At 41.7% G+C, this 27748-nt stretch overlaps 1 long non-coding RNA gene across 1 annotated transcript; it reads left to right on the forward strand.

Moving 5' to 3' along the window:
- The first annotated feature begins 1 nt into the window (after position 1).
- On the forward strand, positions 2-26652 carry LOC148678984 (uncharacterized). The gene is made up of 2 exons (XR_015939944.1): positions 2-206; positions 24508-26652. It is a non-coding gene; the product is annotated as an uncharacterized LOC148678984 (long non-coding RNA).
- Positions 26653-27748: the final 1096 nt, after the last annotated feature.

Raw genomic sequence — 27748 nt, forward strand, 5'->3', positions numbered from 1 at the left:
AGAGCTTTTCGCCTACCGCCGGGAGTTATGGGAAATGTGGTTCGCTGTTTTCCACTGACCGCATGGAAGAAACGGACTGATGGATATATTTTTGTTTTTCGACGGAAAATATCAGTAGCAGTCAGTATGGTGTAATAGACTTTTGAGTGGTTTTGGTGGAAACGCTTATACAAGGGACATTTTCACAACGGAAGACTTAATGGAGGGTAAGAACCTGTTTTCTTACCTAATACTAATACCAATACCTGTTTTTTTTCAACGTAATAGTTTCGAGATGTTTTGAAAAATACCAAAAAACAAAATGTACAATACCGATACATTGCATATTATATTTACTTATTGTATATATTGTAAATATCATCCCATAGAAACAAATAAGTCATCAGTTATTTAGACGAAAATGGTTATAAAATGTCAGATGACTGGTCTTTTACGGCAGCGAGTTTAACCACTGTTGTCGAAAGACTTTGGGGTTGATGTCACTGATAGAACCAGGTTTGTACTTCGAAAGCTGTAGTCCTCTTACGCGTGGTCATTAAACTTTAAAGAAAAAAATCATAAAGGTATTCATTAGCATGAGCTTGAAGTTTATCTCTTTGTTTTGTTTTTTCCTCTTCTCTGTAACGGTAATAGTATTACATTTATTTGAATAAAGCTTGTACTGACACACCCTCCAAGTACGAGCCTGGAAAACACACCTGTGGCCTATATTCCCACTTAAACATTGGGGCCCCAGTGGCACAGAAAGATGTGAAGCCTGTCGACCTGTTCTCTAGGAGTTGATTAAGACTGAACTGACGAGAGGTGTTAATGTCCGGGCAGCAGGAGGGCTCAGCCCACTGAGCCAGCTACGGGGGTGACGTCACTCTCCCCCCGAAGTCTAGACCTTGCGCAACTCCGCTGCGCCAGGGGACGCGCACGGCGGGAACGCGCTGTGCGCTCACAGCCCACGAGTAACGGGGATGGCTACAAAAGCTCCCTTGACACAGCTCAACTAACATGCTTGATGTTGGAACATGTACTCGTTGTGTGCATATGAAGAGGTCAGATATTTTCTCTAAAACACAATGAAGTCCTTACGTGAATCATGTAATAACAAGGATTGGCTGGCAAATCGTCATTGATTAGATTGGTTTTAGAAAGGTTTGTTCATTAGATGTGATTGTATCATCAGATGGTAGGCTACTGTGCAACTAGTGTGGGCCTGTCAGATACATTTTAGGGTCCAAAATAAAATGTTAGTGGCTTTAGTGGCGCGCTTTACCTGGAACGATTATCCCAGATTTAGACCTAATACTGAGCCTAAGTTACGACTCTGTGGCCATAAACAAGCTGGACCCTATGCGGCGCGAGTTACAATCCGAGCAGGCAAACAAGTCCCAGAGGCGTAATCCAAAAGGGCAGAACCCAAAGGTCGAAGGAAGAGGTCTAAATCCGGGATAATCGTTCCAGGTAAAGCGCATGGTGAGAGTTACCCAAGCAAGCAGCAAACTGACAAGCCAGTGACTCAAATACCGAGCGAGGAAGTGTGGGGGAACTAGGAGTTTAAATAGTGTTGGGAATGGACGTGATTGGAAAATGAGGTAACGAGTGCAATTAATGTGGACAAATGTTTCCCACTTAAACATTGGGGCCCCAGTGGCACAGAAAGATATGGAGTCTGTCGGCCTGTTCTCTAGGAGTTGATTAAGACTGAACTGGCGAGAGGTGTTAATGTCCGGGCAGCAGGAGGGCTCAGCCCACTGAGCCAGTTACGGTGCGTGGTCGTAACACTTACAGACAAGTATCACCCACACCAACTACAAAAACATCACTTGATTACCGGGAACCTTACTTAAATGCACTTCTCCACTTTCATTAACCTCGTCTCCAGCACTTGTCACAAGCAAAACCTCAACCCTTTACCCTAACGCCTACCTCTCAGATCGGCACTTTCTCTCGTGTCATGTCGTCTCTATCTGGGCTGAAGCATCTATCTAGATCTGCAGCTCCTGCGTGCCTGCCATAGGTCAGGCACCAGAGCAGCAGGGCAGCACTGAGCTACACCGACGAGCCCAGGGAGTGGTGATCCCCAAGAGAGCCAGTTTCCTTTGTTTCCACAAGAGGAGTGGTTTGGGAAATGAAATTGAAAAGGAAATTAAAATAAGTTGCAGTATTTATTTAATGGTAAAGGCTGATGATGCGTGGTACACAAAAGTAGAAATCTTTCCTCTTTTTTAAAATAAGGGGAAAAAATAAGCAGTGTTATAGATACAAGGTGTGAAGCAATATGGATATTGTAAAACAAAATTTGACTAATTTGAAATTTGAATAATCACATCTCCTGTCATTGCCTTAATAGTAATCTTGGCCTTGTACGGTGTGTAAGGCAGATTTAGAGATTAAACATTTCATGTTGGCATCATCTTACTGTAAGAAGAGAATTTCCGATTACAAATTCTGAGCATGTGTATTTACCACTTCACCATTGGATGGGTTTTGTGTTGGTTTCTCTGAAATATGTTTTTCACATTACCTCATCGGTGAAACCCCCTTGTTCTTCAGTCTTCTTTTACAAAACACGATGCTAAACAAAAAGCTTGAAACCTGTAATCCCCTTCAATTACTATGCAAATGTTACATTAAATAACCATATTTACAATTGAAAAGAAATACCCTAAGAGAATTGCTTTATTCTAGGTATTGCACTGTACCACATTTTATGATGAAGTTTAAAGTCACAGTTTAAGAATGCTAAAACTCCTGAATGTTTGTATAGGCAGTGGTAATGTTAAAATAATTGGTATACTCATACTTCCTAGACTACATGTTTGTAACTGTTGTATCTGAATCTGTTATGTAAAAGTATGGTATATAAATTAACTTTTAGTTTAGTTTTAGATAACTATTCTGTGGAAAGATGGTAAGTGACATAGCATTTGTGGAATCTGACGTCTCTCGGCTTAGAAGAATTTTTTAATGCGAAACCCTGTGATCATTATATTTAGTTATATTTTGCCAGGTACTGAAATGTATTTCTAAAGAAGCAGTCTTAATTTAAAGTCTTTGGTGCTGAAGTTTTTAGTAGTGAGTTCTTGGAACTAGGGGGTAGAAGCTTTTTTAATGATTGACTGTGATGCAATCTAGTATAATACAACCTATTTCCATTCTTACCCTCCTACACCTTGTTATTTTATACAGTAATCAAGACCGTGTAATTAATGGCAGAGAAGAGCCTTAAATATTTAATATGTATTTCCTGTGGGGGCATTTAATGTAAGAAGACCCTCGTGTCACAGAATGCAGTGTTAATATAATCACACACAATATTAAGAAAATAACTCCCTTGTATGAACTAGTGATAAGACTGACCATCTTTAGTTTTTTTAATACATTGAGTTATATATATTATTAACCTGTGACAACAAGAGCATATATATGCCTCTCCATGTATATGCTATAGTAAATGTTGCATAAATACATAAAATGACACTGTGATATAATTATCCTTTATTGTAAAAATAAAAAAAGTAAATCCCAGTTTTTGGACATTTATTTTTAACACACAGCAGCAGGACACTTCATATCTAGTTCTAGTGCAAAATGGGTATTTTAAAATCATAAGAGGGTATTAGACCCTTTTGTCAGACTTGACAGGTTTCTGTATTTAGATGAATCAAATTTGTACTTTCAAAGTTCTGATATACGTTCTGCCTTTACCACTGAATATGACATAATTAAACTGTTTCATAAACATCAGATAGACACTGGAGTGCGCGACCCTCAGAGATGTGTAATTTGTTCATGATTAGTATTACAAGGCTGAATCAGCCAGGAGGAGGCCAGGTAGCATTTTCGCTACTCTGCACCTCTTCCAGAAGCTCTGTGCATTGATCGTCCTTCCTGCTGTGCCTGCATCTCTCAAGACAAACCGAGAGATACTAAAAACACATCCAGGTCAAAAAGAAATCCCATACAGCAGGGTTTCAGACTCACTTCCTAGAGGACCTGATGCCTTCTCTGTTATTCCTTGTTCCCCCTGAGCTCTCTGTTACAGAGCAGGACTCATTAGTTAATTTGCTATGGAAATTGAAATATTTCTAAACAGGATCCAAGGTGGGCCCCAGGTAAATATTTTGAATATGCCCAGGATGGAACAAAACCCAGAAGGCACAGGGCCCTCCAGGAGTGGAGTCTGACCCCCCTGTTACATTGTATCGTGAACAAGCAATGGTCATGGTAATGGTCATTCATGTACCGCCATATCAGCCTGCTTATAACAGTTATATTATACATAAAAAACAATTATAACAGTATAATTCACTCGTACTGTCATTTTGTTTTATTTGTTTCTGCGTATACATTACGTAGAAATTCTTGAATTTTCATCATTATTTTAGATTTTTGTACTGTACATCGCTGAAAATCTCTAGCATTGTGGTAAGACTTTTGTGTTTTGTTGGGGCTGCTTTGATATCAGGTTGAATTTTAAAATAGCCCTGAAACACATTAATGTCAACTTTAAACTAAACTAAATGAATTAGTATATACAGTATAAAACCTATGCTTTCTTATTAACAAAAAACTAGTCACTGTATAATGTCATCAATTGTATTAATAAATGAAAAAAGCAACAAAATGGTTAAAAATACAAATAATTAAAATAAAATATACTTCATGTAATTCAATAATATACTTACACTTTTTATTTTAATAAAGTCCTCTATGTTTGTCAATCTAGCAGAAGTGTAGTGTTTGGTTTAAAAGTTAATGTACTTTAATCTGTTTCTGTTTTAAAATCATATCCTCTTTCCCAGTGGAAAGGTGTCTAATGGTCAACTTACTCAATCTGTCCAGCCACAGAGAAGGGGTCTGAGGAATACCGAGGGACGAAGTGAGAGCAGAAAGGGAAGTGAAAGATAACAGTTATCTGGCTGAAAAATACTAGGTTGGAGTCATTGTAATTGTCATTGAGTGAAAGAGTGTAACTGGATTTATTGAGTCTGAGATGTAGAGAGTACAAAACCTCCTAGGATAGATGGGATAGCATTGAATTTTCCATGGCAGGAGGGTTGGCTTTTTGGCATAGGGGAATTCCACTGTTTGAGGAAGCACAGTGATGTAGACGAGAATGGCAACACAAATGGTTCCTGCCAGGGTCCTGGACTTTGATTGAGTACAAGATTATTGATATTAAAAAGCAAAATGAGCCTCTCCCTATCCCAGAAACCTAAACTTAAGTCAAGGGAAGTGCTCTTATTACATATCTCGTTAGAGATTGGTAGCCAGTGAGACATTTTTGGTGTTTCTTTGTTAAAAAGTGTGAGGGGGGTGGTCTTCCTGTGTTGTCCTCTCAATGTGATTTCATGGGTCCTTTGCTCAAAAACCGACACAGTGTGAGAGTTTCCCAGAGGGTGATCCCAGTCTCTCTACAAGATCCGGTCCGTAATCCCCCCATTCCCTTTTCCGTTTCGGACCTTTAACGTGGGGTGATGGGTCGTGTGCTACACCGGCGGGGGCAGAGCTGCACACTGCGACGCACCTGCAACGAGTGTAAACAAACAGCAATCTGATAGTGTGCTTGATATCCCTCTCAAACTCCTACAGTTGTCATTTAGTTACACTAGCTTGTGGGCCTATTATGTAATGTGTCATGGACCACTGGGAAACTTTAAATTATTTAACAGCCCCTAGATCCTATGACATGTTTATAAACAGGACAGATATTAAGGTTTCTGGTACATGTATTAGTTGGACTATTCCTCCTGGGGAATTCCTACCAGCATATTGTAAGTATTTTAAAAGCATTTAGTTCATTTTTTCCCCATCTACAGGTACTTTTGTGAGCCGGAAGGAAAAAAGAGATGAAACCACAAATTTTAAAGTGAGATAAAGAAGTGAGAAGGAGATTGCAGAGCCAGTGGGACTTTGTGTATCATTGTACACAAATACTGAAACTGTACAGTAAAGGCAGGTGACATTACTTCGTTTTATACTCTCGTAAAATTACATGTGGGACATTTATCTACTTGTTTTTGCAACATTTGCAAATAAGCTTCCCACTTAACCCTGCTGCCCTTTAAAGTTTAAATACAAAAGAAATGGCAGAGAGGTGAAGCTTCAAAGGGAAGATGTCTGGGCTTCTGTCTTGCTTGATTTTCCTCTGTGATGTTCGGTTCTCTCCCCTGCCACGTGCTGGTTATTGTATGTAATGTACATTATCACACTGGAAATGTGAGCCTAGTTGCAGACTGATATGTTGTGTTCGATCCAAAATGCTTCTTAAACAGAGTCAAGTAACACAATGCCAAAATGTAATTGTCATAAATGCCAAAATCCCTTAATATTATATTTGAAGTAAAATAGCAGATTTGTAAGGAATTATATGACATACTTAAAACAGCTTTTCTTTAGCTTGTACAGTACTTACAGTAAGTGTTTACATATAGTTCCTTTTTTCTGTGAATAAAAGTAATAACATTCCTCAAATCATCGTCTTCAATAATAATGATCAGATAATTCAGTAAATGCTGCAGGCAGTTTAATTAAGCCCGTGGTGTAGTTGTCCAGGGCCCTCAGCCACGTGTGTGGATGAATAAGAAAGGTGGAGTCTGTGGAGGACTCTGCTGTAACAGTGTGCTGCAGAAGCACGATGCCCCAGGGACTCTGTGTTTGGGAGTGTTGTGGATGGAGCCTTGAGTGAGTTTTAGTCACATGTGAAAAGCTGTCTGCAACTGTTTTTTTAAATAACCGCATAAAAAAAAAGAAAGCAAAAAGTGAACAAAATGTATACCGTAGTGAAGAGTCACACCATCCGAATTGGCACCTTTACTAGTTAATGAAGAACACTTGGGGCTCTTAGACTTAATTTGATGAAAGATGCATCCTGCCAAGGGTGAGATTTCCTTCCGTGATCCTGGGACACCACGAGTGAGTGAGTTTATCAGTTAGAATGGCACAGGCTTTTGAAATGGAGCTGTTTTTAAATCTGTTGTTCCCTTGATTTATGAACTAAATATGGTATTGCAATGTAACAACATTAGTGATTATTTACGCACGACGCGCCGGTTGGAGTATTTCTCGGTCGCATTTAATGGCAACGTCAGCTCAAAGATTTGGTTCAAACCACCAAATGGAGAGGGGCGTGCTGACAAGCGGACCCCGCTGATGGGGGATTAACGCTAGGATGAGAGAGAGAGTGATTATTTACACAAGCAAAATTAAACTAGAATTATAAAAATAAATCACAAATAAAAATAGAAATCACAGATTTTCACTTATTGTTCCTGAATCTCTTCATAGATATATGTTTTGAAAAACAGTAGTGCTTTTGCAAAAAAAAAAAGAACTTGAGATGGAGTGACTTTTAATTCCCTTCCTTTTATTTATCTGTTATCAGTAAGACAGTTATTCTTGTTAAGTCTTGTTTAGTCCAGGCCAGAGACTAACTTAGAAACACCGGGCAAAATGTGGAACAACTTAATTCAGTTCTGTTTCAGTTAAACAGAAGATTTGGTAAATTATGTGATTTATAAAATGTTTGTAACCAAACTCTTTAGCTCTCAAAGATAAGGTTTCCTTCTAATGAAAAAAAAATGTCCAGTGACTAGCTTTCAAGAGATACGGATCTGTTGTAACAGGAGATTTAGGAGACCTATATTCAGTGATATAGGTGATTCATTTCTTTTCAGTGGTATTCTTAACTTGTAAGTAGTTCAGGTGGGCAGCTGCATCAGCATGCGTAGGCTGCAAAGGAACAAGTAATAGGTTTATTCCCTGCTGAAAGGAGAAGGAAGAAAACACAACGTTTCGGCCGTGGAGCCTTCTTCAGGTTCCTCACACCTGAAGAAGGCTCCATGGCCAAAACGTTGTGTTTCCTTTCTTCTCTTTTCAGCAGGGAATAAACCTCTCACTTACTTGTTCTTGTGTGACTTGTGACTTGTACCATGATGTCACTCCCATGGGTTTTCCAAATTTCTCATCTCCCCGCACTCAGAGTTGTGCCTTAGGTGACAGTTTTATTCCAAACACGTGTGCAGCTGAACCGGTGATTTTCTTGAGGCCCTCCTATACAGCAGCAGGTCTACATGCACATTTGTTCCAGGTTTTCACTTCCCATTGCTTGTCAAAATGTCTGAGTGTGCTGCATTTGTTTTTCATCGGGAGTTTGTGTGTCAGTGTGTAAATGAAGGTAAAATAAATTCTGATTTCAAGTGTCTAGATTTCAGGTTGTTAGGCCACAAAGTGTGTTAATTTGGAGAGGGAGTGGAGACTTCCCATTGGCACTGTACTGTATGTACTGTATATCTTTCAGTCTGATTGTTATTCCTGTAAAACTACAGTGTAGTGAGGGCTCATGGTTCTAGCTGATTTAAGTCTTCTGTTTGGTTATTTAATTACTATTTTAGGTAAGAGCTCCTGTGGAGAAGTGAGGCATGGTCCATCATTACTAATATTAATAGTTGAATTAATAATTAACTGAAAGTGGCTTGATGTTCATGACTAAATATGAAATCCCATTTCTGGCATCACAGAAAGCATGAAATATACGGAATAAAAATTAGCATGAAATAATATGTAATAGGCGAAAATTGAGGTGCATTTCCTTTGCACTTTAACATTTATTTTCTATAAACAAAATGAGGTCGCAATAAATCAGTACAGACACATTTACCACCAATATTTAATAATGAAAATATATACAGAAATGTATTTTACCCTCTATTTTAGGTTGTCAAAATTCAAAGTTATTTCAAATGCTTCTTTATTTTCATTTAAGTTACTTTCATCTTTTTTTTCTTTTCATTAGTGCTTTTCAACCGTTGAACAACAGTTTGTGGTAATTATTTCGGCATCAAGCAAGAAATTCCCAATAACAGAAACTTATTTTGGGGGAAAAATCTGGAGCAGAAGAAAACATACCAACAGTACTTGAATAAACCATCTTAGAAATTTATGGGTTTTAAAAAAAAACATGAATCTGTTCAACCCTTTTGAGAAAGTGTTTGTAGTAACATCTTTTAAAAAAGTATTGTTTAATGTCAGTAACATTAAACAATAGATTCAGGTTAAAGGAGGATAAAACAGGATTTCTTGAGTGATAATCTTATTGATGACCTTAAATCTAACCATAGAGTTGAAAGAATCCAATTTGAACCAGAGTATTACATTAAAGACTGATTATTTTAGAGCTTCTGTTACATTGTACATTATTTGAGCACCGTCTACATACAAGGTAATTTCTCTTTCTGTCCTCTGCTAGACGTTTTTCCAAAAAAGAAAAAAAAATCTAAACAGCTACGAAGACATGATACCTCTAACAGCCCTTTACTTTAGTGATGTTTTGTTAGTACCAATGAGGATCGGGGTGGTGGGCGCTGGGGTTTCATTAGCTGGAAGTTGAAAAGATTTCTTGTAATCAGACCAGTGGTTAGTGTAATTAAAAACTGGTGGGTGTTGAGTCTTCAATTCTAATAAATCGGACAAAGACTGATTGCGTAGGCTAAATTCAGCAGTGTCATCTGGCCCGGGGCTCAGTAAACAGGTTTGTCTTATAAGTGCTGAAAGTGCTTGTGTTTGATTGAAAAACACTGGTCATCAGTGTAGTAGATGTTCTTTATTGGTTGCACTGCTAGTTTGTAATAAAGAAAAAGATCGTTACTGGGTATTTGCAATTCGCAAGCCTGTGCAATTTTACAAAAAATATTTTTGGTGTCAGTATTTAAAAACAAAGACACTGCTAGAGGTATACAAATGAATATTGCATTTAGAAAATCATTTCTGTTACTATCACTTTATTTGATAAAATACCTAGCGCAAGAACATCCAGGGAGGGCAAAAATTATAATAAAGAATCCAGTATGAAAACAGACACAAGAATTTTTGTTTTAAGTTTTTTTTTTATGTGGCATATGATTTAATCACTTACCTTCATTTTTTAAATGCCTCTGTTTTGCTTCTTTTCTTTTTCCATTTTTTTTCATCTGAACTGTATTTGTTTTTACGTTACATGCTGGTCTACTGTATTTTTAACTTTTAAGATTCACACATTAAATGCTCATACTTGTTCGTTTTGTGAACAAGTTAGCATGTCAGTAGAGTCTGTTACACCAGTGATTCCCAGGTGATGTGCTGTCAAATATTGATTGGCATGCTGTGGACTTTTAGAAAGAACACAGAAAAAAGTAATTAAATGCAATTTTCAGGTGTTAGGAACCTGTCAGAGTTTCCACACATCCACGCACTCGCTGCCACATTCCAGTGCACTCTCTTCACTGCAGTTAACCTGTTATCCAACCATTTTTCCCCTTTTGTTCTACTTAAACCTTTCTACCTCTCCTCTCCATGCTCACTATTGAGTTCTACTCACCTGAGCTATGCCTTTCGCCGCCTGTTTGTCTCGCTACTTTCTGGATAACGGATACTGCCACCGACTACCGACCTGCCTTACGAATTGGACTTGGAAATCTCTCCCGAGTCTTGGTTAACGGATTTTGCGTTCCCACTGTCTATGGCTCTCCTTCCTGACCACGGTACTGGTTTACGATTTGGATTTCCGTAACGGAACGCGGACTCTCTCTTGCTCCTGCCCCGCACAGGGTCCGAATCAGCCCTACTGGTTCGTCACAGAATAGTGAGCCACAAACATGGACCCAGCGGGCCAGAATGACCCCTTCTCCATCCTCCAGCAACACTCCCAGACACTGGGCAAACTGACCGGGGACATTCAACAGTTGGTTGACCACATTACTCATCTACCACCCTCTCAGCCAGTAGCGCCCATGCCAGCCCAGCCATGCACTGCACACACCTCTCCTCTCCCCCTCCCTGCTCCAGAAAAATTTGATGGAGATTCAGTGAAGTGTGAGGGCTTTTTGACGGAATGTTGGATGGCCTGCCACCTACGTCCGGATTGCTTTCCCACTGACAGGGAGAAGGTAGCTTACATGGTTTCTTACCTTACTGGACGAGCCCTGGATTGGGCAACCAACCCTGTCACCCGGGACCTTCCTGTGACCAGTGATGTCAACTCTTTTGCGGCTGCTCTACAATCCGTCTTTGGTCGGTTTTAATTCTCCCCACCTGGCCGTCTCGCAACTCACTTCCCTCACTCAAGGAGCCCATCCTTTTTAGGAATATGTGTCCGACGTCCATTCCCTGGCCTCCCAAGTTTCCTGGAATCAAGAAGTTCTTATCCACCAGTTCCGCCGCAGATTATCCAACGAACTAAAGGATCACATCACACACCTGCCACTTGATTTTCCTTCTTTGGAGGCCTTTCATCTCGCGTATCTTTGAACGCTAGTCTGAATATCACCCCCCCTGTCCCCCTTTCCACCCCCGTTCAGGCTCCTTCCCGCACCAGTTTGTCTTCTGAGGAAAGGAATCGCTGTCTCTGTGAGGGGCACCGCCTCTACTGCGGGACCTCCGACCACCTCAGAGCTTCCTGCCCTGTCCAACCTACTTGCTCTTTTCCATCTACGGTTAAGGTTAATGTCATTCCTACCTCCCCTCCTGCATCCGGGCTCTTTCTCCCAACGATCATTACCTGGGACAAGGGTCAGGAGTCTCTTTCTGCTTTTGTTGATTCAGGCGCAGAGGAAAACGTCTTAGATTCTGGACTCGCCACTTCCTGGAACATCCCATGTCTGCCCGTCTCCCCTCTCATTCATTGACTCACCCTAGATGGCTCCCCTTTGTCTCCTGGCCTAGTTGAATGGAAGACTATACCCCTCGCTTTCCACGTCATGCACCACCCACCTGGAATCATTCAATGCCTACTCATCCAATCACCTTCACACCCATTAGTTCTTGGTTACCCCTGTTTACAGAAGCATAATCCACACATTTCCAGGTCTAAGAACGAACTCACTGCTTGGGGATCTCGCTGCCTCGCTCGTTGTTGCCAGTCCCCCCGCAGACTCACAGTTGCTTCAATTTCTCAAGACGACTTCTCGGCAATTCCCCCCCCCATACTCCAATCTTCATCTCGCGTTTAGCAAGCAGAAGGCTCTCTCCCTCCTTCCACATCGCCCTTACGATTGTGCCATCGACTTGATCCCGGGAGCTCTACCCTCCAGGGGACGCATCTACCCCCTTTCTTTACAGGAATCCAAAACTTTGGAGACTTACATTCAGGACTCCCTAAAGCCTGGCTTTATTTGTCCCTCCTCTTCGCCTGCCTGTGCCAGATTTTTATCTGTGGCTAAGAAGGACGGTTCCTTGAGGCCGTGTGTCAACTACAGCTGTCCCAATGAATTTACTATAAAAACCGCTACCCCCCACTGCTAATTCCCACTTCTCTTGAATCTGTCCGGGGCGCCACTATTTTATCGAAATAAGACCAACGTGGCGCCTATAATTTGACCGACATTCACGAGGGTGACGAATGGAAAATGGCTTTTATTACCACACACCACTATGAATATCAGGTTATGCCTTTTGGTCTCGTCAAAACGTTTTTCAGAATTTTATTAATTACATTTTCAGAGACGTTTTACATAAGTTTGTTCTGGTTTACCTGGATGACATTTTGATTTTCTCTCGCAACCCTCAAGATCTCATCACTCATGTTCGTGAAGTTTTTCATCGTCTCGTCCAGAACAAACTTTATGCTAAATTAGAAAAATGCATTTTTCATGTCTCCAGGATTCAGTTTTTGGGTTATGTAATCTCTCCTGCTGGAGTCAAGATGGATTCCTCCAAGACCCCCGCCATCACGGATTGATCTACCCCCAGAAATCTGAAACAAATTCAACGCTTCTTGGGCTTTGCTAACTTCTACTGATGGTTCGTCAGAAACTTCAGCTCTGTGGTCACCCCCATAACTGCCCTCACGCGCAAGGGTCCTGGCCCAGGGAAATGGAACCCCGCGGCGGACGTGGCTTTCCTCCGTCTCAAACAGCTCTTTACCACAGCCGCCATTCTCCGTCATTCAGACCCGTCCCTCCCTTTCGTACTTGAAGTAGATGCATCCGGCCACGGGGTTGGCACTGTCAAGGCTGACGCTCTCTCCTGTCTCCATGACCCACCCGAGTCTTACTACCCCCCTGAGCCCGTTATCCCACCTGACAGGACCATCGCAGCCATCCGTTTGGATATTGAGGGTCAGGTTAGGCATGCCTTGAAAGACCAGCCTGTACCCCCCCAGTGTCCTCCAGACAAGCTTTTTGTTACCGATCCCCTCCGTTCTGCAGTCTTACAGTGGGGTCATGATTCTCGTTTTGCCGGACACCCTGGCATTAATCGTTCCCTTGAATTTATCTCCAGGGACTTTTGGTGGCCTTCCCTAAAGGCCAATGTCACACAATATGTTAGGGCCTGTCCTATATGCACCAGGATCAAGTCTCCTCGTTTTAAGAAGGAAGGCCTCCTCCAACCTCTCCCTGTCCCCGAACGTCCCTGGTCCCACCTCTCTGTGGACCTCCTCACCGACCTTCCCAGAAGTCAGGGCAACACTGTCATTATGGTTGTAATTGATCGTTTTTTTTTTTTCAAATCTGCCCATTTCATCCCGCTCCCCGCCCTACCTTCTGCCCGGGAGATGGCTGACCTCTTCGTTCCTCATGTCTTCAGGCTGCATGGCATTCCTAAGGATGTGGTATCCGACCAAGGCCCTCAGTTTATTTCCAGGTTTTGGAGGGCCTTTAGCAAAGCCCCTGGAGCTGGAGGACTCAGGTCGGGGTATCACCCAAAAGCCAATGGCCAGGCAGAGAGGATGAATCAGGATCTCCTGACATTCCTGAGAGCCTACATCTCCGTGTCCAAGGGCGACTGGGTTTCACTACTTCCCTGGGCAGAATACGCACCCAATTCCCTCTCCACGTCCTCCACAGGTATGATGCCCTTTTATTGCTGTCTAGGCTACCAGCCGTCACTAATCCTGGTCACCCCTCCCAACTCTGATGTTCCTTCCGTACTGCAATACATCTCCACTCTGCAGAAGATTTGGAGACACACTAGGATCACCCTCTTGAAGACTTCTCACTGACATAAGACCCTGGCTGACAGCTGCCAACGACCCTTCCCCAGGCTGTGGAGAGTAGTTAGTCTGGCTTTCCACAAAGAACCTCCCTCTATGGCAACCCTCCCACAAGTTTGGGCCTCGATTTATTGGCCCATTCTGGATCCTCTCCCGGATTACTCCCATCACATATTGTCTCTCTCTATCTCCAACTCTCAGAATCCACCCCACCTTTCACATTTCCCTCCTATAACCTTACCAAAGATCACTTCTTTCCATGCGGCAGCTGCCTCTTCCTCCCCCTCGGCTCATTGATGGTATACCTCCTTTCGTGGTTCACAAGATCCTGGACGCTCGCTGCCTCAGAGGCTCTTGGCAATTCCTTGTGGACTGGCAGGGATGCAGCCCAGAGGAGAGGTCTCGGGTTTCCGAAAAGGACATTTTGGACCGTGATCTCATTGATGACTTTCGTGGCACCTCTCCTGAGCATCCTATTTGGGTGTCAGGAGCCGCCCCTGAAGGGGGGTTACTGTCAGAGTTTCCATGCATCCACGCACTCGCTGCCACATTCCAACGTGTTCTCTTCACTGCAGTTAACCTATTATCCAACCACTTTTCCCCTTTTGTTCTACATAAACCTTTCTACCTCACCTCTCCATGCTCACTATTGAGTTCTACTCACCTGAGCTATGCCTTTCGCCGCCTGTTTGTCGCGCTACTTTTTGGATAACGGATACTGCCACCAACTACCGACCTGCCTTACAAATTGGACTTGGAAATATCTCCCGACTTTTGGTTAATGGATTTTGCCTCCCCATCGACTACAGACCCGCCTCACTGATCAGATTCGGTTTTTCGGACTCTGCTCTCTGGATTACGGATCTCGACCCTTCTTCCTGACCACGGTACTGCTTTATGATTTGGACTTCGGTAACGGAACATGCACTCTCTTTCACACTCCTGCCCAGCACAGGGTCCGAATCAGCCCTACTGGTTCGTGACAGAACCATTATGACTGATGCCAAGACCCAGGGGTCTCTGACCATGGTTCTGGAAAGCATCAGTCCAGCGGGACTTTACATCATTGATTTCAAATGACCTGTAACAGTTTCACAATGAGTAAAAGTTAGACTCCCCTTTCTCAAACAGATTTCCAGTTTATTAACGTGATGAATGCTCCTAACTTGTAAATAACAGATCATAGAGGCTGATGTAATTTGGGCTCTAAAGGATCAGGATCAGGGAAACCTGCTGTAGTCATACCGTTTGTAGGTTTTTTTGTTTGAAGTCCCCCATCTTAAGATTAGCACAACCTCCTCACCCCCTTTAACCATGTGGAATAATTATGGTTTTTAAGTAGTATTTAGTGGGAGCTGTTGTGCGTTACGAGGCAACAGAGAGGCTAGGTCCTGTGAAAAAAACATATGGCTGAGCTGAAGTTTACCACAAAATCTTCTGCAAAGATTGAAACCCCGACCATTTCCTACAGTACATGCCTCATCTGCTTCTAGTTATTTTCCAAAAAAAGGACAAGTAGCAGAAAAACAGATATTAAACTTCTATTTTTTTTCCTTTGATGAGGGTTACATCCACTGGAAATATGCTGTCCATTAACTTAAGCAGACACTAAGATGTTTTCTAAATAATTGTAGAAATGGTCATTATACTGTAGGTATTTGCTTCTCTCAGTAACGCACTCAAGCATTGGGACTGGGAAAAATCAGTACATCTTTCCCTATAATGGGAAAACAAAAAAATATTTGGTATGTTTCAGCTTTGCAAAACAAACAAAATTTGTTGTTATGATGTCAGATCATAGGCTACACAGTTTTAATCCGCATATTAAAACAGAAGGAAGGTGGGAAACTCCCTGGCATGTTCCCTGCCCTGCAGGCCAATTCAGAAGATCAGCCCAGAACGAGGCAGCGGGAAGAGAAGAATGCATCCCCAGCGGCTGTGAAAGCTGTGAAACGGGAGGATATATAATGAACCTGTATTGCTGCTCCTTCTCTGTGCTGATCACTCACCCTCCTTCCGGTTGCTGTGTTTCATGGAAACCAGGGGGACAGATGGTGAGATGTGTTGAAATGTTGCAGAATGTGACTCCATCAATAAGCACAGGGCCAGAGCCAAGCACCTCGGCGTGGACACTCTGTCTCGGCAGCCCTGTGCTTCCAGGGACTGTAGTCCCACATTAGAACAGTGTGAGGAGACACTGAGCAGGGCTGCCCAGGATGGCACCCTGCCATCAGGGGGTGGACCCAGGAGCCCTCCCAGATGGCTCAGACACTGTCATGGCCTCTGCAGCCAGAGGGCGCTCCTTCTCTCTCCTGTCTCTCATTTCCGGTTCTTTGCTCTCCTCCCGGTGTTTCTCTCTCTCTGGGGCTATATATTTCTGGGTCTTTCATTCTGCCTTCGCTCAGCATTGACGTTAGGATGTCCTGAGACCCCCCCTAGCACCAGGTCGCCCCACGTCCGCTACCTGAGGGCATTGGTTTCTATACGGCATTCCCTGAACAGCTGAGCCCGGGCTAACCCCTGTCCCTCCGCTACACATAGGGTCTTCTCGCCCTCCTGCCATTCCACGGTTCGATCTTCCGACATCCGTGACAAAGCATCTCATTTTTTTAAGTAGTTTCAGATGTTTTAATTAGCATACACACACATCAAAACAGAAATCTAGACAGAAGGATTTATACCAAATGCTAATGTTTATTGGAAAGGTGGAGATATCATATGATATGTCCCGTCCTTCGGATGAGACGTAAAACCGGGGTCCTGACTCTCTGTGATCATTAAAAATCCCAGGGCGTTTCTCGAAAAGAGTAGGGGTGTAACCCCAGCGTCCTGGCCGAATTTCCCATTGGCCCTTACCAATCATGGCCTCCTAATAATTCCCATCTCTGAACTGGCTTCATTACTCTGCTCTCCTCCCCACTGAGAGCTGATGTGTGGGGAGAGGACTGGTGCACTATGGCTGCTGTCGCATCATCCAGGTGGGGCTGCACATTGGTGGTGGTGGAGGGGATCCCCATTACCTGTAAAGCACTTTGAGTGGAGTGTCCAGAAAAGTGCTATATAAGTGTAAGCAATTATTATTATTATTATTATTATATAGACATAATATATAAGAGCCTTTGAAAGTTCTTCATGGACAATATGCAATAGCAAACTATTTTTTAAAGTAATAACAAAGAATGATTATTAGATGATAATGTTATCTTAATACATGAAAACCTTATTATGATACTGGACACTAATGTTTTAAAAAACTTAAGGCATTGCATATGTAGCATATGCAGCAATTAAAATTGCTTGAAATGAACAAAATGTTATCCTTTCATTTTCGTGCGAGTACCAGTGCTATTACTCATTTCTAATCTTAGACATTTGGCCGTTGTTCCCTTTATGCTGGTTTTGAAAGTAAACGGAAAAACACGGTGCGAATCAGCTTGTCAGTGACTGATGTACACGGCAGGCACACAGCAGCAGTACAAGGGGAAGAAGTTGCACCAACATTTGATTTAAAAAGACGCAGTTTGCACAATTGTTCTCGCCTTGAACAGCCAAAATCGCGTCAAGCAGATGCCGGCTTAGGAAATGCATGCCATTTTCTGCGTGCCAGGACAAAAGCCTTTTTTTTTTCTCTTCTAAGTTGATGAATCTTAGCTGGTTTCCTTTATTAGTTGAACATCAGCTGTGTACCAGATTCTGATCACTCACGTCACGTGTTAGTGCAGTGAAGCAGGATGCACCTGTGCATGCAGAACGTGCGAATTTGAAAACAGAAGATGGACTTGACACCGAGTGAAAACATGAGCAATCCAGTTTTGATAACAGAATAAGGGGAAAAGGACAACTTAAGTTATTAACCTGATTATATAGGAAAGCAAGTGCAAGAAGAAACGAAGGAGGCTATCTGACTCCCTGTTCAGCATAAGCGCGCAGTAGGCTCCCCTCACCCCATGTCGATGCTCTGGTGTCTTTCAAGAATCGAGTGGCTCAGATTTTCGGGTGAAATAGATTCTGAAAACCCAATAAACTAAAGGAAACGAGTTGCCGGCCGTCGTGTGAAACGTGTGTTGTGAAACATGCGTCTGTAACGCAGGCAGGACAGGTGGGAGCAGACCCAATGAACAGTTCCCAGGCGAGGCAGGGCGTTTGGCCGCGGGTCTGAAGCGCGAGCGAGTGTCCCGGGACACAGCGGACCGCGAACGAATTCTCGCGCTTTAAGACAAAACACGCAGCTGGAAACAAAACACACGCAGTACCTAATCGGACTGATCAAAGCATTGGAGAAATTTATATTGCATGTCCTGGCCCTCCCTGAACAGGAAAGTACAGTACAGAAAAATGTACTTGCATGTTTGTGTTTAGCTGCACCTCTGTGGCCGTCCGGCAGGGTGTACTTGTTCGACTGCTTTTGGTTAATATTTCTAAAGCCCCATCTGCTCTTGTGATGTTATTTTATACTCAAAAAGAAACTGAGAAGTGAGCCCCCTTTAAACCTCCCAGTTACGCTTTTTTTTTTGCTAGTGTAAAGATGTAAAAATAAAGGTTATTTTCTTTCAGATTTGCTTTCTTTAGATTACAGATGTCTGGCGTTGTGCGTTGTGACTGATTCTGAGGTGGTCCGTTTCACAAGGGACTAAAATTTGCCAATGGTTTTGAATGTTACACTAACATTGGTCAAAGTGAGTAAATTTTTGTCAAGAACCTAACTGGATTTGTTGATAATCCGCTAGACATCATTTTAAAAACTCATTTCTTGTTTAATCACGCAGTAAGGTTTTGGATGAAAAAAAACCGTAAAGTTTAAGGACGACGTCGTTCTGAACTGCCGCAAAAGCGGGCTTCAGTCCTCTATTGCTTTTGAAATGTACGTAGCAGAGAAATTGCAGTTGTAAAGGGACATTGTTCTGCCTGTGCGCTTTGAACAGTTCAGTCACAGCTACCGCTGCGAGACTCGTTTTATCGATTAGCCGGCGGCGTCAGTCTGTAATAAATTATTGAACTGTTTCTCCGGAAGAGTGAGATTGCAAGCTGTACATCTAACATCCAAGTAGCCTAGTCGTATTTGTGAATATGGTCTCCAAGATGTCGCTGCGTGTAGGCTTGTATCTCGGAAGTGGTGTACAGTGTGCGACTGTGGGTAAAAAGGAAAAGAGCGTGTTTCTGGTCGATGCGTCGTGGGGTTGTGCAGTGCGCAGTGTGTGGAAAAGTGGAACTATGTCCAATTTACAGGTTCTGGTGTGGCTGCGTGGACGGATTCCTATAGGAATCTATGCATGGGTTGATGTCTTTTATTGAAGATAAGATTTTATTTGTCCCTTGGGGAAATTTGTATAGACACACAGCACTCCTGTACATTTAAATAGAATGCAAACAAAAAAAAAAGAAGAAAAAAACATTGTACATTATTCTATTACAAAAAATAAGAAAAACATTGCAGATTATTGCACATGTATAACGCATAACAACATGTCACATTTATAACACATATGTAATGTTACAGTATATACTGTATGTCTAATTGGAAATATCATGTCCATCAGAAAGAAAGTAATTTAGCTACACTTAATCATAACACAATCAAGGCAGATACACCAAATATACCATATTTCTCACAGTTCACACCTGTCCATCGCAGGACACACACTCACACCAAAGGCAGAGTTTCCCCCAGACACGTTAACCTGCCCGTTTGTCTGCGGGCTGTGGGAGGGAACTGGAGCACCCAGACAAAACCCACCTGAACATGGAGAGGAAATACAAACTCCAGCCCGACTCACCCCAGCAGTTGAGCCTGGAGCCCCCAGCCTGCCAGGCAGCGCTGTCGACCTCTGCGTCACCACGCCGCCCTCACGCCTGCTAACACCATCGTGAGCAAGAACATCCAAAGATCCTAAAGATCTACAGTATACACTGCATTCTAAATGTAGACTTTGTTACATTTAGAATGTTACACAAGTCGGAATAATTGTCGTCCTTTTTGTTTTCGATCAGCCGTTTAACGACTCCTGCAGTTCTCTCAAGGTGATGTAGTTTAGTGGTACTGACTGGATGACAAGCCAGATTTTGTTCAAACGTCAAACAGTCCTGTAATAAAGTCCTGTCTATAGCAGGTTACTGTCTTACAAGAAGAACCACAGTCGTTCATCTGTGGAGCCTTCTTCTGCCGTCCCTTTCTCCTTTATTTTTACTCCTCAGGCTGGAGCTCACTTTTACTTGTTCCTTTACTGCAGTGGTTCCCAAACCTGATCCTGGTGACTCACATACCTGCTGCTTGTTGTTCCAGTCGAGACCTCAGATACACAATCAAACCGTTCGTTGACCTCATAACGATAAGATTAATTGGAACTGTTTGTTCCCAGCTCTTAAACATGTTGGGGATGGAACTGTTGTGTTTTGCAAGTGAAATGAAATCCCAAACTTGGGACTACAAACACAATGAAGATTTTCAATTGAAGTAACTTCTAAGATCAGTTAAGGCTTCAGTTATCTACTGAAAGTAAGAGGGAATGAAAACCAGCAGGAGTGAGGGTCACCAGGATAAGGAAACACTGCTCATGAATGTCTTAACATCGTCTGTGAATCTTTGCCTGGTTCTGCTTTTGGGTTGCAGTTTTCTTCCCCTCAGATCGTTTGTTTCTGGATCAGGTGTTGCTGTAGTAAAGCAGTGGGGCTTTTCATTGTAGTGATAACTATGGCCTTGATGGAACAATATTTTTTTGTTTCTTTTTTGTATTTGTGACAAAGTTATTCAATGACAAAGAACTTTTAAAACTAGTGAGGTGATGTAGAATTCTCTCTAGCAATGACCTTCAGAGTTTATTTTTTAGAACCGGTAAGAGTTTTGGTAATATTCTATACAGTGGTTGGGGACTGGATGGACAAACCAAGGACATGAAAAGATATAAAGGATTTTTGGAGACAGCTTTTCTTTGTCTACTGAGACAGTGGCTCGCCATCTTGAGAACTGAGTTTTGTCTCTAGAAGTCTCTGAAATAAAAGTATAATGCCGGGATAGACTCCAACTCCCCTGCAATCCTGTATAGGATAAAGCAGTCAGACAAGAATCAGTTCGGGTAGAGTTCACCTCTTCTTTAGAAAAAGAGTAATTGTTCCAAAGTGGATAACACTGTGAAGGTCCTCTTCATATCCAATAACAGGACAGTATTTTAAAATCTAAAAGAATCTATGTTGGTAGTTGTACTGAATTTTTATTATCATATACAGATTACAGATTCAGAATCTTATAAATGTTGTAATATGCACTATATACTGTACTTATTAATATTGCCTTTGTTCATTAATACCTAAAGTGGTCAAATATCAGTACCTCTGGTGCAGATTTATTTTTTAATGCAAATGATTCCATCTACTGTGTACAGTCATCAGAGGACACATATATATTCATGACCTCAAAACTTTCAGGCAAATTAAACAGTTCATGCCTTTGAACTCCCATGGTTTCTTGACCTGATATTGGTGGGAACAGTATAGTTATTACTAGTATTAATACAGTACTAACATTAGCAATAATTCTGTGATTAGACAATTGTGTGAGTGATTGAATCAAAAATCATTCTGTTAATTCTAACACTCAAATAAATAAACAACTATTTTAAACAACAGGAAACCACATAATTTTTAGTTCTCCATTAGTCATACTGAGTTTTATTAAGTGGTTTACATTGTTCTGACCATCACACTTCTTAAAGTAGTTTATTTTGCAATCAAGATGACACCAATTTCAAATACCACATAGTTTCTGTGTTATTGCTGTGCAGTGACACTCAAAATGACATTTGGAACTCAACAGTCTTTATCAGATTATGTTCAAGATTATGTTGCTTCAAAACAAAATCAAAAGCTCAGCAAAACTGGAATCTCCAAAAATAGATACATTGTTTCTATGTGCAAATGTCAGTGACCGCAAATCATTTTCATTTATTAGTTTGAACAAGAAGTTAAAAGATCACATTATAATAAGAAATCAGTGTGTTGTATCATAGGGCAGTAATGCTTATTTGAAATTGCTTCTCTAGTTTTTACAAATGCAGTTACAATGACTGCAATGTGGGAGACATTTTTGACAAATTTCACCTGCTAATTCACTTGTAGAAACTACAGCAGCAAATTGCGAAACTTTCTTTTCATGCCTCAGATTGTGTAAGTTATCTAAGTCATAATAGGGGCGGAGCGGTGGCTCTCTGGATAAGGATCTGCGCCTGTGGCTGGGAGGTTGCCGGTTCGTATCCCGCAGCCGGCAGAGGAATCCTACTTCATTGGGCCCCTGAGCAAGGCCCTTAACCCCAACTGCTCCAGGGGTGCTGTACAATGGCTGACCCTGTGCTCTGACCCCAAGCTTCTCTCCCTGTCTGTGTGTCTCATGGAGAGCAAGCTGGGGTATGCAAAAAGACAAATTCCTAATACAAGAAATTGTATATGGCCAATAAAGTGATCTTATCTCATCCTCTGTCAATTGTAAGAAATGCCAATAAATGCACAAATTGACTTATAACTAAAAGTTTTGAATCAACAAATGAAAAATTGCAGAATACATATTGAAATGCACAGAGTAGTAGATTCTTCTTCTTCTTCTTCTTCTTCTTCTTCTTCTTCTTCTTCTTCTTCTTCTTCTTTACCTAATAATAGGTGTTTACACCACAGACATAGCTAGGGATACTTCTTGCTTAGTAATTTCTAGGTGTTTGTGGGGAGGGAGGTGGGGGGCACAGTTAAAGCACGGTGTTTGTTTTTAAACTACATGTTGGTCTACAGACTTTAACCTTATCCTTTTACTCAATATAGAAATGGTTTTATCTCAGAAATTGACAAATATTAAATATTTGAATTATAAAAGCATACAACATACCTAATTAGTATATGACGTTGTACTTCTAAACCACGGTATAACGACCTCTGATAAAATATTCTAAGGCACACATTGGCATGTAGTATTCTGTTTTAAAAAGTTGTTACTGTGCTGTTAGTGTGTCTTCTACTGAAAGGCGTAGGCTAAAGACTGTAATGTGAAACTTAATGATGTTTTATCCTTAAAACTCACACTCTGAAGATTAAACTAACCACTGTGGAAGACTTCAGTCAACCTTTTTATTTCTGACATGTGTATCACAAACAGACACATTGTACAGCCAAATCATCCATCACAATCTGACAAGACAGGATAAAATGATACAAACATGTGTGTGCTCATATTGTGGGGTTGAGTAAAAATATAAGACAAAACAGGTTTTGTGAAACAAAAGCTGTGTTTTTTTATGTGGAAGAAATTAGGAAGGGGTTAAAAAATACAGCAATGAAGAAAACGAAAGAGCACAAACAGTCATGCCTTATCACATCAGCTCATCTCATGTTTTCATCTTTTCTTGTCTCATCCCACTTCAAACTGTCTTTTAGCTTATTTTAATGCAGGCAGGACGAGTACAAGCAACTCTACAAAAAATGTTAATGTTACATGTTAATGTTAAATATAGCTACAGGTGAAATCCCTGCATGGCACATAAAAGGTCCTACCCACAGAATACAGTACATCCAATTTGAGATGAAATTCATTAGAAAGCTACAAACAAGATTTCATCTACCAAAATTTGTTTGATTAGTTGCTAGTAGCTAAGTAATATGAGCATCTGACTGAGCCATTTATTGGAAGAATCCAGGGTAGCTGCTTCAACAAAATAGACAGAGAGTTTCATCCAAATTCCTATGGCTTTGCTTGAAAAGCACCCGTGCTCTCAATTTTAAATGCATTTGCCTACAATATCACTAAAGTAAAAATTGTTTTATTTTTGCTTGCCATTTTAAAAACTTCTTACGTAATAGTAAAAGTAAGGTAAGACATGATATAAGATAAAATGTATATTCATATTAATGAAATATAACTTTCATTAGGTTATTATTAGGAAAATGGCAATCTTTTTTCTGTGGGTGCACTGATATTTAATTGAAGAGGCATGATGAAGAGAAATTCATTATGCAGACAAACAGTGGATCTACTGCAAGTTACAGGCTAATAGCATGTGTGGCCATTGTTAAAAGCCAAATCAGCTACAGTATAAACCTGCAACACATTGTTTGCTCCAGGTTGCAGATGCTGTTCTGTGGTTTTCTGTGCATTAACTTACCTCTAATCTCTAGATACTGTACCACATGTCATCCCAGCTCATCCCACAAATCAATTTTATTCTCATATAACATCTTTCAATACAGAGCATTCTTAAGGCACTTTCAATGTCAGAATAAAAACAATATGGTATACTGAATGTACAATAAAACATGATATATTTAAGAAATAATTAAATTACATTGAAAAAATAAGTTTGAAAAGATTTTAAAACATCAACAGAAGCTGTCCTTTTTTATGGTCAGAAAGTATTCCAAAGACAAGGGGCTATGACAACTCCAACGTACTACTTGAAGTCCTGGGAACACTGAGGAGCCAGGAGCCCGCTGAGTACGCGAGCACTGGACAAATGTTTGATGGGGCTCATGTTGGGCAAGTAAAGTAGTTTTATCTGTGTCCCATTCTCGTCTTGCAGGAAACCCGGAGTTCTGGAGTGACAACAAACTCCCACCCGGGCCATCTCATCTGGACCCGTTTGTCTTGGCCACACATGCTGACATCTCTCAGGGTGGTCTACACAAAATCCTGATTCATTTCTAACTCAACTCCGCTGGTGCCGAATCTACCGGACATGACTCATTTCAGCCCGCTTCATAGCGATGTCACAATCACAAAAGGTTGAGTTTCACCAGCCTCCAAACACCTAGTAAAGCCCAGTAGCCAACTCAGCTTCTCCTCACTGTTTTATATTTCTATGACCACTTAAAGTGTGCGTTTAGATTTTCAGAATAAGTTCCTTGTGAAAGCTTAATTCTCAAATTGCAGGAGGTAAGAATTCAGGGAAACGTGTCTGGATTAAGAATTGATTATCAAATAGAAAAGAAAGAGGATACAGAAAAGGGGTGAATACTCAGACTGGGGCAATGCAATTAGTGGTGTACTACAGGGATCTGTACTAGGGCTACAACGTTTTTTTGTTAAAAACTCTATGCAATAAACGTTTATTCTTGGTGTTTAATTAAAACATCTAAATCTTATAGACTACATAGAACAAAAAGATTCCTTGTTAAGTGTTAATAAGACTTGATGGGTACTGTAATAACATTAACTTACATCCGGAAGATGCATCTGTCTCCTTAGGGGTAATAGTAATCAGCTCGGAATATGTTTCATTCCCTCTGCCATCTCATTCATATCGCAAAATAACTCTCTTTACAGTATCCCCTGTAACACTGTGGTACTGTATTCTTTATTGGTGATGTTAGTGCTGTTTGTCTGTTTTTGTTATATTTGTTGTGTTGAACTCTAGCTAAAATAAATTTTCCCGATGGGATAATAAAGCTCAAGTTGAATTTAATCATGGTACGCACATTAAAATGAAGTCTTAAAATGATACTTTAAAAAAATCTATTTATTTTCATTGTATTATTTAGAAAAGAACACATTATATATGGTGCCTATACAAAAGGGACTCCCCCATCGCCTCTTTCTCTCTTGCCACAAGTCGTACTACTGGAGACTGCGGTCGCCCTCTGCTCTCTATTCCCCCCCCCTCTCGCACGCCCACTGTAAACTAAAGGGCAATAAACTCCCTTTTGCTGGAACCGAGCTCCTGCCCCAGCCGCTGTCCAGCTGCCGAGCCACAGAATAGGGCCGCTTGCTGCACCGGTGTGCGGCGGGGATAAACCCAGCCTCCCTCACCCGGTGCCAGCGTGGAAAACTCCGGAAGGCAGCAAGGAGAGAGCCAGGACTCGCCTTCGGGGCTGGAGCCCAGAAGAAGAGGAGCGTGGCTGCCCGTACACCGGGCTTTGGTCAGCAGCTTCCCCCGCGCGGACAGAGAAGGCGGGGCTCGTCGAAGGACAGTCCGGAGGCTGACCCGCAGCTCCAACTGGCCCGACACTGGGTGCGAAAGGGAACCCTAACTCTGGGCGGAGATGACGGGACGCCTCCGGTGACGCACAGCCCCAAGCGGCGCTTCCTTCTGCGCTGCGGTCCGAGATCCTCGCAGCCCACCGCGTACCACCAGGGGTCGGCCAGTTTGGGGTGACCAAGACCCTCCACTTTCTCTGTCAGGCCTTTTAGTGGGGGGGACTTTTGCCGTCGCTGAGATACCTGCACCCCCCCCAAGTCAAGGGGCCGGCGGGTCCAGACCCCTGGGTCTGGGTCTGGGCTAACGGGCTGCACCGGGTCAGAGCGGGCCGGAGCTCGGGGCCAAGCGGATGGGGCCATGCACGTCTCAGATCCTCGATGCTCCAAGAGGTGGAGAAGACCGCCAGTCCACCCCTGGGACTTCGAAGTCTTCCTCGGGGGCGAAGTATCGTTCCGCCGCGCCTGGTGTTAGACCGCATCTCTGCGATCTCAACCTTGACCCTGTCTGCTTTCTCTGCCTTACACTTTACAGGGGGCTCCCCCATCTCCTCTTTCGCCACAAGTCCTGTTACGGGAGACTGCAGTTGCCCTTCTGTCTCTCTCCCCTGGTGACTAGCTCGCCCACTGCAAACTAAAGGTCATTAAAACCCCTGCTCTTTGGACTGAACTCCTGTTTCCAGCCGAACAAGAGACTAGTTGTTCACTGCAGTATTATTACTAAATAATAACAACAATAATATTAGTAATTGTGCCTATTTCTAAAAAAAAAGCTCAATCTTAAACTGCATTCCAGTTGTTTCCAAAGATTTTGACAGAATGAGCAGGTGTATAAGAATAAATAAGCAGTATAATATTTTTCTTTTAAAAAGTACAACGATTAAAGGTACTTTTGCTTTCCCACGGGAGAATAAAATTTTTCGAAGTTGTTTGAGCACATTCGCACACGAAGCACGCGCCCCTGGCTCACCAACACTGCGGGAAAACCATCGATATCCTGAAAAACTGGTCGGTTTGAGCGCTGCAGTTGAAACGAAAGATGCTACCCTTAATACTCAATACTACAATTGTGTTTGGGTTTTTTTTTCGTTTCGTTTTCCCTTTTCATTTCGTCATAACGTAATCATTAAAAAGACAGTTGATCGGGAGTGGCTGTTTTTTTACTAGCGCACCGAAAGTTGAATAATATTTGAAGTGATGTGTCACGCGATTATCTGTTCAGCGATCCATTGTAAAGTAACCGGTCATTTTGAATGAGTTTGTATAAGACCCTAAAAAAAAAAAAGAAATTACGTTAGGTCTTGTTTCTGCAGTCTCACCACTAATGATCCGTTAGAAGAGTCTGTGAGTCCTGTTTGTGTCGGAGTCAAAGCTAACAAGTTCAGTCGATGAAGCTATAAGCTCAATATTTAATCAGTTAAAATTCTGTTTAATTTAACTTAATTTCTACAGATAATTTTAAAATTACGATTAAATTGAAATTCAAATTAAGACTTTAATTTAATCTCCACGCAAAATGTTGCATTTGCTATTCAAAACGAGTATTATACTGAAAATAACTGCTTTTTATAAAACCTGTTAGGATCTGAAAGTCATACATAAATCACCATAAACCAAACCTTAAAAAATAAAATTAAAACTAAAAGCTGATTACAAATATAAATAAGATTCACTACGTGTCAAACGATGATTAAAACAGAAATCCGTAATGGATTTATCCCATTATTATACTGTATATAAATTATATATCGATAAAAAGATAATTATGTAGAACTGTCTTTCCCTCAGTCTTGACTGAAACACCAAGCATATCAGTTTCTATTTGGCTCAGTCCTGGGTGTATAGTACAA

The sequence above is a fragment of the Lepisosteus platostomus genome, chromosome 1 (genome assembly GCF_059453375.1).
Source record: "Lepisosteus platostomus isolate fLepPlt1 chromosome 1, fLepPlt1.hap1, whole genome shotgun sequence".
NCBI classification, from domain to species: domain Eukaryota; kingdom Metazoa; phylum Chordata; class Actinopteri; order Semionotiformes; family Lepisosteidae; genus Lepisosteus; species Lepisosteus platostomus.